Source organism: Rhinatrema bivittatum, chromosome 16 (genome assembly GCF_901001135.1).
Source record: "Rhinatrema bivittatum chromosome 16, aRhiBiv1.1, whole genome shotgun sequence".
Taxonomy (NCBI): Eukaryota; Metazoa; Chordata; class Amphibia; order Gymnophiona; family Rhinatrematidae; genus Rhinatrema; species Rhinatrema bivittatum.
In genome coordinates, this window is record NC_042630.1 from 1,472,399 (window position 1) to 1,485,712 (window position 13,314).

General features: G+C 48.5%; 1 protein-coding gene across 1 annotated transcript in view; it reads right to left on the minus strand.

Moving 5' to 3' along the window:
- The window catches only part of LOC115078834 (T-cell surface glycoprotein CD4-like), a 30,598-nt gene extending 18,082 nt beyond the window's left edge, over positions 1-12,516 (minus strand). The window contains exon 1 of the mRNA XM_029581870.1: positions 12,446-12,516. The gene's annotated coding sequence lies outside the window, so the exon portion shown is untranslated. The remainder of the gene's footprint in view (positions 1-12,445) is intronic.
- Positions 12,517-13,314: the final 798 nt, after the last annotated feature.

A 13,314-nucleotide genomic window follows, 5' to 3' on the forward strand; every position in this document is an offset into this window, starting at 1 on the left:
GTCCACCAAGCCCAGCATCCTGTTTCCAAGAACCTGATTTAGCACAGCATGTCTTACGTTCCTGTTAAATTACAGGGTTCAAGGGATGATTTGGGCGACAGGTGTGTGTGTGTGTGTGTGTGTATGTATGTGAGAGGGAGGATGATTCTGGTGTGTGTGTGGAAATCGTGGTGGTGGGGATGCAGTTAGATTATCTGGGTTTAAAAAAATATTTGGATAAATTCCTGGAGGAGAAGTCCCTAGATCACCTTCAATAGATCCTAGATCACCCTCACCCCCCTCAAGACCCAACCACGGCAGATCTGAAATACACACCTGTTTAAGACTTCTACTCTGATTCATCAGTATTCCTCAACTCATGCATATTTCGCATTTTTTGCACATCAGCACAGACTATGTACCCTCATATCACAATTTAGTCCACCCCTTCAATTTTTCTAGATATTTATTCTCGCTTTTAACATGCCGAACATTTACCCACGTCCTGTTGACGAGTTATTATTATTATTATCTATGTAATATTTAATTCTTATTATTTATATATATATGTTATATGTTATATGCCATATGTTATACATTATATGTTAAGAAAACGCTGTTCAATGTAATGCCTTTGTTGCGAAAGTTTTGTTATATGTAAACCGACCTGATTCGATAATTGTATTGAGAATGTCGGTATATAAAATCCGAAATAGATAAATAAATAAATAAATAAATAAACCGGTATTAAGCAATAGGGAATAGCCAATGCTCGTCGCCGGCATTAGCAGCATGGGATATATTTAATGTTTGGGTACTTGCCACGTATTTGTGACTTGGGTGTCTGTGTGTGTGTGAGAGAGAGAGAGGGGGGATGATTTGGGGATGCGTATATGTGTGAGGAGAATGATTTTGGTGTGTGTGTGTGTAAGAGAGGGAATGATTTGAAGAATACGTGTATGTGTGAGGGGATGATTTTGGTGAAGGGGTTGTGTGTACATGTGTGAGTGTGTGTGTGTGTGTGTTAGCATGTGAGTTTGGTTATGGGAATGTGTGTGTGTGAGAGAGAAGATGCTTTGGGGGATGTGTGTGGGGAATGATTTTGGTGCCAGGGAATGTGTGTGTATGAGAGAGAGAATGATTTTGGCGTGTGTGTGTGTGTGTGAGGGTGAGTTTGGTGATGGGGATGTGTGTGTGATAGAGGATGATTTTGGTGTGTGTGTGTGTGTGTGTGAGAGAGAGAGAGAGGGGATGATTTGGGGGATGCGTGTATGTGTGAGGAGAATGATTTTGCTGAGGAGGGATGTGTGTATGTGTGTGAGAGAGAAAATGATTTTGCCATGTGTGTGTGTGTTTGTGTGTGAGGGTGAGTTTGGTGATGGGGATGTGTGTGTGTGTGTGTGATAGAGGATGATTTTGGTGTGTGTGTGTGTCTGTGTGTGTGTGTGTGAGAGAGAGAGAGGGGATGATTTGGGGATGCGTGTATGTGTGAGGAGAATGATTTTGGTGAGGAGGGATGTGTGTGTGTGTGAGAGAGTGAAAATGATTTTGATGTGTGTGTGTGTGAGAGAGGATGATTTTGGCGTGTGTGTGTGTGTGTGTGTGTGTGTGTGAGGGTGAGTTTGGTGATGGGGATGTGTGTGTGTGTGTGTGTGTGAGAGAGAGGGAATGATTTGGGGGATGCATGTATGTGTGAGGGGATGATTTTGGTGAAGGGGTTGTGTGTACATGTGTGAGTGTGTGTGTGTGTGTGTGTGTTAGCATGTGAGTTTGGTTATGGGAATATGTGTGTGTGAGAGAGAAGATGCTTTGGGGGATGTGTGTGGGGAATGATTTTGGTGCCAGGGAATGTGTGTGTATGAGAGAGAGAATGATTTTGGCGTGTGTGTGTGTGTGAGGGTGAGTTTGGTGATGGGGATGTGTGTGAGTGAGAGAGGATGATTTTGGTGTGTGTGTGTGAGAGAGAGAGAGGGGATGATTTGGGGGATGCGTGTATGTGTGAGGAGAATGATTTTGCTGAGGAGGGATGTGTGTGTGTGTGATAGAGAAAATGATTTTGATGTGTGTGTGTGTGTGTGAGAGGATGATTTTGATGTGTGTGTGTGTGAGAGAGGGTGATTTTGGTGATGGGGATACGTATATGTGCTCGAGAGAGGATGATTGGTGATGGGGATGTGTGTATGTGTGAGGGGGATGATTTTGGTGATGGAGATGTATGTGTATGAGAGAGAGGATGACTTTGATGTGTGTGTGTGTGTGTGTGATAGAGAAAATGATTTTGATGTGTGTGTGTGTGTGTGAGAGGATGATTTTGATGTGTGTGTGTGTGAGAGAGGATGATTGGTGATGGGGATGTGTGTATGTGTGAGGGGGATGATTTTGGTGATGGAGATGTATGTGTATGAGAGAGAGGATGACTTTGATCTGTGTGTGTGTGTGTGGGGGGAGATTGCAGGAAGAGTGTCAGGATGGAGGTGAGGGGAGAAGAGGTGGAGAGCAGGTGTGCAATTCAGGTAATATCCTTTGTGGCACAGTCTGCACAGAGATGTACAGGGAGAGAAGGACACAGACACAGTGTGGCAGGTTCATGCTCCGGGGCCTCTGACGTCCTCTCTCGCTCTCTCTCTCTTTCCACCCTTCCTTCCTCGTACTTCTATGAAAAAGGTCATTTTGATCATTCCCGCCACCCCCATGCTCTGCTTCTGTCTCCATTTTATTATCAAACAGTTGAGGAAAAAGTAAAGATGAGGGGGCAGAGAGGGGAGCACCCACATCATGAAGATGTTTCTTAAAATGATCGTGGGGAGGAGAGAATATAACAAGTGAAGAGGACACACAGTGCAAGGATCTGCACCTTTTTGGCTCACGGGGCCACAGCAAACAAGTTAAACTCTTCCACCACAAAGACTTCCGGATATCGAGAGCTCTCAGAGGCAGAGCAAGAAGCAGCAGCAGCCCACATCCTACCACGGCGTGGGCTGGGAGAGAGAGACGAACACACACAGACCCAAACTTTGCAGAGAGAGAGAAATTCCCAATAGAAACCCTGCACCTGCCATTCTGTAAAGGACCCTCCACTTGCACAGCAACAGATGCAGATCAGGACCAGGACATTTCCCCTTACTACTCATCCTACAAACAAGATTATTCACATTCTGGGGTCACCTCCCTAACAGCCACACACACTCCTTCCATTACCATCCCTCTGTGACACAACACACACCCTGCAAAACACACACTCAGCACCTATAGAGCAAACCTGCCTCACCACAACAGCACTGCCAGGACTCTCACAGCAACAGATGCAGATCAGGACCAGGACATTTCCCCTTACTGCTCACCCTGCAAACAAGATTATTCACATTCTGGGGTCACCTCCCTAGCAGCCACACACACTCCTTCCATTACCATCCCTCTGTGACACAACACACACCCTGCAAAACACACACTCAGCACCTATAGAGCAAACCTGCCTCACCACAACAGCACTGCCAGGACTCTCACAACAACAGATGCAGATCAGGACCAGGACATTTCCCCTTACTGCTCACCCTGCAAACAAGATTATTCACATTCTGGGGTCACCTCCCTAACAGCCACACACACTCCTTCCATTACCATCCCTCTGTGACACAACACACACCCTGCAAAACACACACTCAGCACCTATAGAGCAAACCTGCCACACCACAACAGCACTGCCAGGACTCACCCAACCAAGGGGTAGGACCAGAGATGCCTCCAACTATCACCAAGACTGAAAGGGGGGTGGGGGGCGTCTTTCCTGCTGTGGAGTGAGGGCTGGGATCTGACCCAGGACAAGGAGCTTCAGGCCTGTGCTGTACACAGAGGGGACATTTCCAGTCCTCATGTGCTTGCTCTGTTAGTCTACGAAGGTGAACAGAACAGCCTCACCTAGGGTGACCCCTGTATTAGGCTCACTCCAAAGCTGTCAGCTGAACATAGAAGTAAAGCAAGGGGGAACCTCCGAGGGATCCCAGAAGAGAAGGCAGCTGAGAGGACCTTAGAGATGGGGCAGCGGTAGAAAGTGGACCGAGCCAGCTGCCCAGACCATGCTGGACCCCCCTCAGCTCTGGGTCACTCTGGGCTGCACGTTGGCTTCCTACACTCGGACTGGGCCTGTGTGGTGCTGCCGTTTCCAGAAGGCATTGCCTTGCATTTATTCTACAATGTTCTCCCTCATAATCCAGATAATACATGAATATGATCAGATACTCACAGGGGCTAGCGCTCGCCCCCCTCCCCATCACCAGCCATAATCCTGCCCCCTGTCTCTCTCAGTCTAACCGGGCTCTCCCCCCTCCCCATTACCAGCCATAATCCTGCCCCCTCTCTCTCTCCTTCTAACCGGGCTCTCCCCCCTCCCCATCACCAGCCATAATCCTGCCCCCTCTCTCTCTCCTTCTAACCGGGCTCTCCCCCCTCCCCATCACCAGCCATAATCCTGCCCCCCATCTCTCTCAGTGCTATGTCCAGTGGCCCCGAGCTTCCCAAACCCAACCTCTGGATGGAGCTGACCAATCGCATGAGTCCCAAACAGGACTAGTGCTATGTCCAGTGACCCCGAGCCTCCCAAACCCAACCTCTGTATCGAGCTGACCAATCTCCTGAATCATCCCAACAGAAGAGCAGTGACAAAGCTGAGCACAGGCGAGTGCATCGCTGCTGATGTTGTGGGAAGGAAGCAGTGACCGTGACCCCAGAGGGTTTCAGTGACTAACGAGTCAGTTGGCAGAGGTGAGGGAGGCACTGGAGGTCATTTTGGAGAGGACGAGCAGATTTCCTTGCTCTTCCCCCCTTTGGGGCAGAGCAGCAGGTAAGAGATGGGTGATTTTTCCTTCTTGTTGAGTGGAAGGGGAACATAAGAACATAAGAAATTGCCATGCTAGGTCAGACCCAGGGTCCATCAAGCCCAGCATCCTGTTTCCAACAGAGGCCAAACCAGGCCACAAGAACCTGGCAATTACCCAAAAACTAAGAAGATCCCATGCTACTGATGCAACTAATAGCAGTGGCTATTCCCTAAGTAAAATTGATTAATAGCCGTTAATGGACTTCTCTTCCAAGAACTTATCCAAACCTTTTTTAAACCCAGCTACACTAACTGCACTAACCACATCCTCTGGCAACAAATTCCAGAGCTTTATTGTGCGTTGAGTGAAAAAGAATTTTCTCTGATTAGTCTTAAATGTGCTACTTGCTAACTTCATGGAGTGCCCCCTAGTCCTTCTTTTATTCGAAAGTGTAAATAACCGAGTCACATTTACCCGTTCTAGACCTCTCATGATCTTAAAGACCTCTATCATATCCCCCCTCAGCCGTCTCTTCTCCAAGCTGAACATCCCTAACCTCTTCATCCTTTCCTCATAGGGGAGCTGTTCCATCTCCTTTATCATTTTGGTTGCTCTTCTCTGTACCTTCTCCATCACAATTATATCTTTTTTGAGATGCGGCGACCAGAATTGTACACAGTATTCAAGGTGTGGTCTCACCATGGAGCGATGCAGAGGCATTATGACATTTTCCGTTCTATTAACCATTCCCTTCCTAATAATTCCCAACATTCTGTTTGCTTTTTTGACTGCCGTAGCACACTGAGCCGACGATTTCAATGTGTTATCCACTATGACACCTAGATCTCTTTCTTGGGTTGTAGCACCTAATATGGAACCCAACATTGTGTAACTATAGCATGGGTTATTTTTCCCTATATGCATCACCTTGCACTTATCCACATTAAATTTCATCTGCCATTTGGATGCCCAATTTTCCAGTCTCACAAGGTCTTCCTGCAATTTATCACAATCTGCTTGTGATTTAACTACTCTGAACAATTTTGTGTCATCTGCAAATTTGATTATCTCACTCATCGTATTTCTTTCCAGATCATTTATAAATATATTGAACAGTAAGGGTCCCAATACAGATCCCTGAGGCACTCCACTGTCCACTCCCTTCCACTGAGAAAATTGTCCATTTAATCCTACTCTCTGTTTCCTGTCTTTTAGCCAGTTTGCAATCCACGAAAGGACATCGCCTCCTATCCCATGACTTTTTACTTTTCCTAGAAGCCTCTCATGAGGAACTTTGTCAGGAAGTATTTCTTCACGGAGAGGGTGGTGGATGCCTGGAACGCCCTTCCGGAGGAAGTGGTGAAGTCTAAAACTATGAAGGACTTCAAAGGGGCGTGGGATAAACACTGTGGATCCATCAAGTCTAGAGGACGTGAATAAAGAGGAGGCAGCAAAACACTGCACGGAGCAGAAGGATGGAGGGCTGCCATCTCCAAAAAAACAAAAAAAAACCCCGGGGTGGGTAAGAGTATGGGGCAGGGGTGTGGCCTGCTTGTTGCAGCGGTTGCTACCCCTAATTGAGCTGGATGTCACTTGGATGCAGATACAGAGCTGCTCTCTAAATTGGGTGGAGGGGAATTAGGGCTGGAGGGTACTGGAAGCCAATAGTAACAGGTAGGTAAGAACATAAGAACATAAGAAAATGCCATACTGGGTCAGACCAAGGGTCCATCAAGCCCAGCATCCTGTTTCCAACAGTAGCTAATCCAGACCATAAGAACCTGGCAAGTACCCAAAAATTAAGTCTATTCCATGTACCCATTACTAATGGCAGTGGCTATTCTCTAAGTGATAAAAAAGATTTCTCTAAGGTGATAGAAAAATATTTTTAAAAAAAGGATAAAGTGCGTAGCTTGCTGGGCAGACTGGATGGGTCGTTCGGTCTTCTGCCGTCATTTCTATGTTTCTATGTTTGTCAAACGCCTTCTGAAAATCCAAGTATACTACATCTACCGGTTCACCTTTATCCACCAATTTATTAACTACTTCATAAAAGTGAAGCAGATTTGTGAGGCAAGACTTGCCCTGGGTAAAGCCATGCTGACTTTGTTCCATTAAACCATGTCTTTCTATATGTTCTGTGATTTTGATGTTTAGAACACTTTCCACTATTTTTCCCGGCACTGAAGACGGGCTCACGGGTCTGTAGTTTCCCGGATCACCCCTGGAGCCCTTTTTAAAAATTGTGGTTACATTTGAAATCATTCAAATGATTAACAGACTAAATTCCCCCATTAGCTCTCTAAATCCTTGTTCTATTGCCTTAATGAAATTTATAAGAGAGGAATCTGCAAGTTTCATTACAAAATTTGTAGCCTTATCCTCTCTCAACTAGTACCTTTCCAGCAGCCCTGGAGAAAAGCTTCCATCGCCCCATTCTCAAAACACCGTCCAACTGTCCTCTCAAATGTCTGTCCCATCTCGTCCCTTCCATGTTTATCAAAACTCTCACTTTTTCTCGATTCTCATTCTACTCTGGATCAGTACCAGTTTGGTTTTTGTAAATTTCACAACCCCGCAATGTTAGTTCTCTCTAGCTTTGATGCTCTCCATCGTGGGTTTGATTCTGGAACACAGTACGCTCTCATCCGACTGACACTATCGATCATTCTCGTCTTCTCTCTGGGCTGCCTTCCCTCGGGGTTGATGGTAATATTCTTTCTTGGTTCTTGACTGATCGCACTCAGCAGGCGATAATGGATTCTGAGTCTTCATCCTGGCTTACTCCTTCCTCTGCTCTACCCCAAGGCACCTACCTGACTCTGCTATGTGCCTACGTCCTAGCCTTGAGGTACACTACAAGTCGATGACATACGATTTTTCTTCCTTCTTAAATATTCACGGGCAGTAATGGAACAATTTATTTCTCTTCGTCTGTCTTCAATCCACAATAGACTCTACCATAATAAACTTTCTCTCAACATTAGCAAGACTGAAGTTCTGACCCTATCTCGTTTCTGCTGATCTCTCTGCATAAGTTAACATTTAATAGCTACTCTACTCCCATCACAACCCTGATGTACTCATCGACTCATCCTTATCCAACTCAGCCTTCAATTATTAAACATCGCTTATTACGCCATTTAAAACCCCTATTCAATGCTCCTGATTTGCCCACAGTCCTTCAATCACTTCTCTTCTTGGGTATGGCTTACTGCACCCTCTCTCTATATTGGTTTGCCTTCCTATGCTATATGTCCTTTACGGGTACTTCAAAACTCTGCCGCACGTCTACTCACTGGTACCCCTATCTGAGATCGCATTACTCCACTTCTATGTTCCCTCCACTGCTTATCACACACCATGTTCAATATAAACTCGCAGCCGCAACAGACAAACTATTTAATAGCATCTCTTCCCTCTTTAACGCCATAAAGATCCTCCAGTCAAGGCCTCCTTGGCGTCCCATCACAAAATATGAAACCCACGAGCGCACCTACTCAACTGCAGGCCCATGAATCTAAGATCAATCAAGGATTTAAAGCTTAAAACCCACCTCCTTCAGCAGGTTTATGATGCTCTTGTTCCAGCTTCCGATTTTATGTTACCTTATTTTATTGGAATGTTACATTGTATGTTTGTATATCTTTCCTTATTATGTGTATATTCTGTATCCTGCTCAGAATCACGGCAGCTTTATCTATATAACACATCACTCCCTCTCTGTATAACAAGGGCAAGATCAATGGCTGCAGGGAGGCTGGAGGGTGAGAGAAGCATGGGAAGGGAGGCTGGAGGGTGAGAGAAGCATGGGAAGGGAGGCTGGAGGGTGAGAGAAGTGTGTTCAGGGAGGCTGGGGTGTGAGAGACACATGTGAAGGGAGGCTGGGGTGAGAGAAGCATGTGAAGGGAGGCTGGGGGTGAGAGACACATGGGAAGGGAGGCTGGGGTGTGAGAGAAGCATGGGAAGGGAGGCTGGGGGTGAGAGAAGCATGTGAAGGGAGGCTGGGGGTGAGAGACACATGTGAAGGGAGGCTGGGGTGTGAGAGAAGCATGGGAAGAGAGGCTGGGGGTGAGAGACACATGCGAAGGGAGGCTGGAGGGTGAGAGAAGCATGGGAAGGGAGGCTGGGGGTGAGAGACGCATGGGAAGGGAGGCTGGAAGGTGAGAGAAGCATGGGAAGGAAGGCTGGGGTGCGAGAAGCATGGGAAGGGAGGCTGGGGGTGAGAGACACATGGGAAGGGAGGCTGGAAGGTGAGGGAAGCATGGGAAGGAAGGCTGGGGTGAGAGAAGCATGGGAAGAGAGGCTGGGGGTGAGAGAAGCGTGTGCAGGGAAGCTGGGAGGATGAGAGAAGTGTGTTCAGGGAGGCTGCAAAGTGAGAGAAGCATGGGAAGGGAGGCTGGGGGTGAGAGAAGTGTGTGCAGGGAGGCTGGAAAGTGAGAGAAGCATGGGAAGGGAGGCTGGAAAGTGAGGGAAGCATGGGAAGGAAGGCTGGGGTGAGAGAAGCATGGGAAGATACGCTGGGGTGAGAGAAGCGTGTGCAGGGAAGCTGGAGGATGAGAGAAGCGTGTGCAGGGAGGCTGGAGGGTGAGAGAAGCATGGGAAGGGAGGCTGGGGTGAGAGAAGCATGGGAAGGGAGGCTGGGGGTGAGAGAAGTGTATGCAGCGAGACTGGAGGGTGAGAGAAGCATGGGAAGAGAGGCTGGAAGGTGAGAGAAGTATGGGAAGGGAAGCTGGGGGTGAGAGAAGTGTGTGCAGGGAAGCTGGAAGGTGAGAGAAGCATGGGAAGGGAGGCTGGGTGTGAGAGAAGTGTGTGAAAGGAAGCTGGAAGGTGAGAGAAGCATGGGAAGGGAGGCTGGGGTGAGAGAAGCATGGGAAGAGAGGCTGGGGTGAGAGAAGTGTGTGAAAGGAAGCTGGAAGGTGAGAGAAGCATGGGAAGGGAGGCTGGGGTGAGAGAAGCATGGGAAGAGAGGCTGGGTGTGAGAGAAGTGTGTGAAAGGAAGCTGGAAGGTGAGAGAAGCATGGGAAGGGAGGCTGGGGGTGAGAGAAGCATGGGAAGGGAGGCTGGGGTGAGAGAAGTTGGAAGTGACACTACCTTGCCTGGCACAGCCCTTTGGACTCTAAAAGGTCACCCACTTCAAAGCTGTGAAAGAGGAGAGAGGTGAGAGGTGAGCATCCATGGCACGGCAGGTTCTCAGCTCTCAGCCGAGACTCCCCGCTCCAGACCAGCTCCATATCTCTTCCTGCAGTGTAGGTAATGTCTCCATTACCTATATCTGTCCTTTTTCCTCTATACATGCCACATCCTGGATACATCTAGAACTTATAATTATAGGTTTTAATTGATAAACCCTGATAAAATACCCCCCCCCATGCGAATAAAATAAGATCACCAGTTCCCCTCATACTCCCTCATTCTTCCTTTACCTACCCTGGATCCTCTGCTTTGTTTTTGTGCTTTCTCCATGCTAGCGACTCCTCAGCTGCATGAATGTAGGTGTTTGATTCAACAGGAAAAGGTACTTAACAATAATATCTGCACTGCAAAAATTCCAGTAAACACTGATTCTTGGTATCCTCATTAGCTGGAAAATAAACACCTAAATTTACAATTTATTAAAACCTAAACTGAGAAGCCGAGGTGGCTGTATATCTGAGGGGCTCCCTCCTCTCCTGAACTTCAAGGGGTACTGTCTGCCCAGAGCCTTGTTTCCTGTAAGAACTGGGGCATGGAGCAGGTGGCAGTGAAAAAGATTAACGGTAAGAGAGACACAGACAAGAAGAGAGAAACAGACTCAGCAGCACCTATGGAGCAAACCTGCCACACCAGAATAACACGAACACTAACTGCCAGGACTCACACTGCAACAACTCTGCCTAGGAAAAGGCTGCACTGCAAATATCGCACTGCCCCTAGAATCCAATACACCTCCTACTGGGAAAAGAGAACAAGCAGGACTGCGGCAGATCCCTACACACTACAGAATAGCACACACACACACACACACACACACACACACACACACACAGAGCACAGACAGACCCTCAGCAAGTGCAGAAAATGGGAGCATTCATTAGAAACAGAAACTGAACTGGAAACCCCGAGGAGCCACAGACTCTGCATGCAGTGCAGCATCCGAGGACCAGAACCAGCCGTGCATTTCCCCTGCAAAATGCAAAGAGAGAAGAGGAAAATCACAGACTTCCCACAATAGAAGGAGCAGGAAAACCTGTGTCTAATCCTGGGGGAAAGAGGAGAAACAGCAGCGAGAGCAGCAGAGTCTGTGGGATCCTGCCCCCGGGCCAGAACCAGGATCTGAGCAGAGACAATCCGGACGAGCACCAGAACCCAGGAACTGAGCAGAGACAATCCGGACCAGCTCCAGAACCTGGGATCTGAGCAAAGTCAATCCGGACCGGCACCAGAACCCGGGATCTGAGCAGAGACGATCCGGACCAGCACCAGAACCTGGGATCTGAGCAGAGACAATTGGGTCTGGTACCAGAACCCAGGAACTGAGCAGAGACAATCCGGACCAGCACCAGAACCTGGATCTGAGCAGAGACGATCCGGACCGGCACCAGAACCTGGACCTGAGCAGAGACCATCCGGACCGGCACCAGAACCCAGGAAGTGTCTCTGGAATTTCTCTCCTGCACGTTGTAACTTTATTTTCCTGTTCTTAATATATTTTTGCCTTTTCTTACTCTGGCAGCAGATTTTACGTGGTTCTCTCTCTCCCTCTCTCTCTCTGCACCAATCCTCGCCAAGCCCTGAGTGTTTAAAGGAGGAATTTAGCTACTGTGGGAAGTTGAGGGACTGCTCAGAGCAGCCCAGTGCTCCTGACTTGTTTTATTATTGTTGTTTACTTTGGAAAACCAATAAAAGAGATTTAAAGATAAAGGTTCAATGTAAGGTTCAGGCTGGAACTTCACTTTCTAAGGCTCGGGAAATCTCTCCTTTTATTTCTCGCCTGCATGATTTCATTTTTTCAGGCTTGATACCTGGCCTTGTCTTGCAGACATTAAAGCCGGCTGCAATCATGCGAATATCAGCAACAACATCCACTGACACCGGGCAAGAAAGAAAATCAAAAGCAGAGAGAGAGGCCCAGGCCGTGAAATTCATGGCGGGCGGGCTGGCAGCCCCCCTACTCACTCACTGGGGCCACAGTCAGCAAGCGCCGGGTTAGAGTAATAAACCCATCCGGAAAGTGCTTTGCAGCTTCGCTTCCAGACCGTCTGTCAGACCCCAGGGATGGAGGGGTGCAAAGCCCCTGCTGAGGTGAGCCTCACACTCTGACGTCTCAGCCTTTCCGCCAGACATCCAGCGGCCCCGCTAGGGGGATCATTTTCAGAAGGATCTGCACGCTTAAGTGGGCTTCTGAAAATTGCTGCGCCCTCGGCTACTTTTACATCCATGTGAGTCCTTTTGAAAGTGACCCTCCTTAGAGTTTAAACGTAAGATCTTAAATCGGTCTCTGGCTTCCCCTGGCAGCCGCCGATGGCCGCGTAGAAATGGAGCGAGAGGACCACGCTGCTTGCCTTTAAGTTTCTCCTGCCCCCTGAAGTAAGAAATGGCAGAAAAGGACAGACAGACAAACGATTTGAGGGATGAAGAGAAAAATGCCAGACAGCGAGACGCTCCCCTACCTGAGCTGCTCTTCACCCAAGTGAAGAAGAAAACCTGCAGAAGATGGGGAAGGAGCACAATCCTCCTCCTCCTCCTCCTCAGAGCGTGAGAGAAACAGGAAACCTTCAGCCCGGCTGCTGGGGGGTGGGTTTTTTTTTCTCTTCTTTTGAATTTCGTTGCTGTTGTTGTTGTTCCTCCTTCCGATGTATCTTGACACTTTCGCCAATCAGCTCTAGCAGAGCAAGGTCCTCCAGTCGCTGCCATCTCGCCATCTTTAGAAAGCGTGGGGTGTCCTCCGGTGGGAGGCGCCCCTTATTCTCGGTGCCTGGCGAACCTTCGGCCATGCACCCTCCAGTCCACCACCTCCATCCGCCCTCCTGGCGGTGGCTCCCGCACAGCTCTCCATGCTTTGGCAGAACTGGCTTGGCTTTCACCCTCTAGGCCTCGCGCTGGTGCGACGTTGCCACCCACAAAATTCTGGTGGCCTAGGCAGTCGCCTGGTTGGCCTAATGGAAGCACCAGCCCTGTCTATCAGTGTCATCGCTGTCGAGCTCCCAGAAAACAGAGGCATCCCGGGCGCAGCAAAACCCTGCAAAATATTCTGCCCAAGCTCGCAACAGAGGAAGAGAACTCTTCCCATTAAAGGCCTTGCAGAAGCCAAATCTCTCAGCTTCCGGGAACCGACAGTGCTTCAGGAGGTGGCATCTTCACTCCTTGAAAGGGAACATTTCAGAGTCCAGCTGAAGTCTCAGAGCATGGGGAGAGAGTGACTGCGCCCGGGAAGACGTCATCTATAGGGTAGAAGCGCACCAGAACCACTGCCCAAGTCCCAAGCTCTCACAGATCCTCTGCTTCTGGAGTGGCAAGGCCTCTAACACAGTGCGCTTCA